At 45.4% G+C, this 3,580-nt stretch overlaps 1 protein-coding gene across 4 annotated transcripts in view; it reads right to left on the bottom strand.

Moving 5' to 3' along the window:
* The window catches only part of CREB5 (cAMP responsive element binding protein 5), a 403,489-nt gene that overhangs the window by 98,323 nt on the left and 301,586 nt on the right, over positions 1-3,580 (bottom strand). The window lies entirely within an intron of this gene.

The following is a 3,580-nucleotide window of genomic DNA, read 5'->3' as shown; positions in this document are numbered from 1 at the left end:
TAAAAAGTAATGCTCTGGAATATGCTGGGTCTTCTTGCCACTGTAACTTATAAATACAATCAAGATGACCAAGAGGGGGGCGGTGCCTGGGTGGCCAGCTGGTTACGTATCTGTCTTCGGCTANTATACAAAAACATGAATCATTTTAGCAATGAGAAAAACATTAAATTAACTTAAAAAGTAATGCTCTGGAATATGCTGGGTCTTCTTGCCACTGTAACTTATAAATACAATCAAGATGACCACGAGGGGGGCGGTGCCTGGGTGGCCAGCTGGTTACGTATCTGTCTTCGGCTCGGGTCATGATCTCAGGGTCCTGGGATTGAGCCCTATGTCGGGCTCCCTGCTCAGTGGGGGGTCTTCTTCTCCCTCTCACTCTCCCTCTATGCTCTCCCTCCCTCTCTCTCTTTCTATCAAATAAATACATAAAATATTTTAAAAAAAGAAAAAGAAAAGGATGACCAAGAGGTATTTGAGCTGCTGCCCCTGGCACATCTCCCCTTCCCTGTTAACCTAGTCGGGACACTACACAGCAGCAGGTTTTGGCCTCATGACAAGGCTAGGCCTTTGTGGGGGGGGGGTGAAGAAAGCAGGTGAGGGTTCTGTATGACACGTGACAGACATTGCCCTGCTGACCTGCCACCATGTCTAGAATTAACATCATTTCAAATACCTGCATGAGTTCTGGCATTTTTGTCTCCAAGGTGTCCCTGTTAAAAAGGAAATACAGTAATATCTTTCTTTCAGTCAGGGAAGGGTATGTCTGATTGATATTTTCTGTTGAGTAGAAATTCAGCACGTTTCAAAGAACAGGAATAAAGCAAGTACACTTAATACTAAATCACATAGAAGACTTTCCTCAAGAGGAAAAAAAATAAATTCTTCAATGCCAAAGCTGCTCGCCTTGCCAAAGGATGGAAATGAAAACGGGTCAGAAACTTAAGGGAATCGGTTTCTGCACAAAGTTAGCCTGGGGAGTCTGAGGAAATACAGAGTTATTTATCACTGGAGCTCTTCCCAGAGCGGAGGACAGAAACCTCCCAGGCAAGAATGGAGAGTGAAAGCTGAGGTAAATGCCCCGTTAGGGTCCCTGCCATGGTCGGTTCCATTCCTGCAATCCCCGCTGGGTCCCCCGCAGGCGCAGGGCTGCAATTACGACATTAATGTATGGATTAGCAGAGGTGCTCGCGAAATGACATGAGCGATGAGTGGACAGTCCCTATCACAGCAAAGCACCCTCAGCTGTCCCTTAGCCTGGAAAAGCCTATCAGTTATCTGGCAGTGTATGTCTGTGCGAAACTGCTTCAGAGGGAGCTATTTGATGAAGAATTTTCTATACGTTCCAGATCATGCCAGCAAAACCTTTGGGGCCTTATCAATTCAGTAAAATAAAATGTTCATTTCCATATATCCCCTGAGTCTCCAGGTAGCCTAGGTATTTTATTTTTTATTATTGTTTTTGTAATTCTGGTAAAATATGCATGCCATAAAATTTACCACTGTAACGAGGTTTCCATGTACAGTTCAGTGCTATTAAGTAGGTCCACGTACTCTAATTGTTAAGTCATGAAGACTGCTCCACAAAAGGCTTATTGCTTCTAACTCCCACGTCCAGAGGCTGGGAGATGGAAGAGTTGGAAAGGCGTTTGACCCTTTATTCCAACTGGTCACCTTCTCCTAGAGGGAAATCAAGTCCAAATGAGCTTTTGCTTTCAGTTTCCTGAAGGAAGGTCATTGAGAAGTACAAAATGATTATCTGGAAGTTTCCACGCTGCTCTCCATCATGCACTACAAAGAAGGGCGAGCAGCTTACTTGCAGCCTCAGGATCCAGAATCAGCCCTGCTTCCCACTCTGTGGACAAGTTACAGCCTGTGACTACTCCTACTCCATGACTCACAAATTCAACAGAATGCTGAAAACAGGCTGATTTCTCTACTTAAAAAAAAAACTGCATTTTTCCATCTTAGGGATTGTAAGGGGTCAGCAAGAGCCTCTGCCAGACAACGATTTGGTGCTTACACTAATAAGGGTCTGCCCCACGAGCGTGCTTTGGTGACGTGCCTAGAATCAAGAAGTCAGAAGATGGGAGCGGTTTTGCTGAGCAACATTTAGCACTGCAGGTAAAACATCCAGGTAAAGGATTTCACCTTTTTTTTTTTTTTGAGCTTCTCCTTTTCCTCTGAAACAAATCAGAAAGCGGCAGCAAAAATAACAAAACAATAAAAGTAACTGTGCCTCTACAGCTCACTGGGCTTTTGTAATTATAAATGAGTGTTCGTATTTCCAAATTATGTAAACACTTGACTTTCAAGATAGGAAATCACAGCACCGTGAAATCCTGCCTTGTTCACCACATCCCCAGGATCTAGCGCAGTGCTTGGCTCGTAGCAGGTGCTCGATGAAAGCATGTGCAATGAACAAATACATCATTTTGCTTCAGACCTCAGGCCTCGTGAAACGTGTGGCCTGGCAGTACGCACTGCAAATCAGTTAAGAATATGACCTCCACCTACAGAGAGACTGACCTTTTATACCAAGGGAATCATGGTTCCCCAGGGCAGGAAGTCTATGTGAAGACTATGTTTAAAATGCCAAAATCTGAGGACAGAAGCAGGGAGACTTGATAACAAGGAGGCAAAGGCCTAGATCTCTGGGACCAGGAACAATTAGGGTATCTTTTTTTTTTTTTTAGAGATTTTATGATAGTTTTCAGGAGTTACATTCGTGTCACTCTAAACCAAGGTTTCTCAGCCTCAGTGCTGTTGACATAGTCGGCCCAAATAATTCGTTTTTGGTGGGGGCTGTCCTGGGCATTGTAGAATGTTGAACAGCACCCCTGGCCTCTACCCACAGAGGCCAGCAGCAGCCTTCCCTCAGTTGGGACAACTAACAACAGTATCTCCGGATGGTGCCCAACAGTCGCCCTGAGTTGGAATCAGTGCTCTCGACTGCCACTCTGGTCACAACAGCTGTGCATATCAGTGACACGGGCTGGGGAACTCCTGTGGGGGTGGCATCCCTGACTTCCTGTCTGTATTGGCTCTTGATTGTACACCTGATCCTTTACTTTTGTTCTGAAGATCAACAGGAGGTCAAGTTGTACAATGAGATGATATGGTGGAAACCAGTGCCGGATACTTAGACACTAGGCCCTCTCCGCCCGTGTCCCACTTTTTGTCCCTGGAAATGTACAGTTTAGTCAAATGGGCAAAAAGGTCACTGAAGTGGTGTTTTTCTGGCTAATGGATAGAATTTACGAAAGGACCCTACTTTTGGACAAGATGGATTTAGCGTGGAAAGGAAGACAGCTTATGGTGGGAGTCTTCATGTGCCTGGCTGGCTTGAATAAAACCTGGGCAAGTGGCATTGGTGGCATTGTCATAGCTCATCTGAAGATGTTGAAGGTGAGCACGGCCAGGAAAGTGTGTCAACTCCTCTGTTCCTTCTGGCCCGATTTTGCAAAGACTGTTTCTAGCCAGGACGACCCACTATTTATAGTAGGTGGGTCCAGTTCTCTGAATTTGGGCCTCCCAGCCCTTGACCCCCACCTCCACTCAGATAAATCGGCAAACTGCTCAA

The sequence above is a fragment of the Ailuropoda melanoleuca genome, chromosome 1, assembly GCF_002007445.2.
Source record: "Ailuropoda melanoleuca isolate Jingjing chromosome 1, ASM200744v2, whole genome shotgun sequence".
Lineage (NCBI taxonomy): Eukaryota > Metazoa > Chordata > Mammalia > Carnivora > Ursidae > Ailuropoda > Ailuropoda melanoleuca.
Note: the sequence above shows the minus strand (reverse complement) of the source record. Positions and strands in the feature narration are given on the sequence as shown.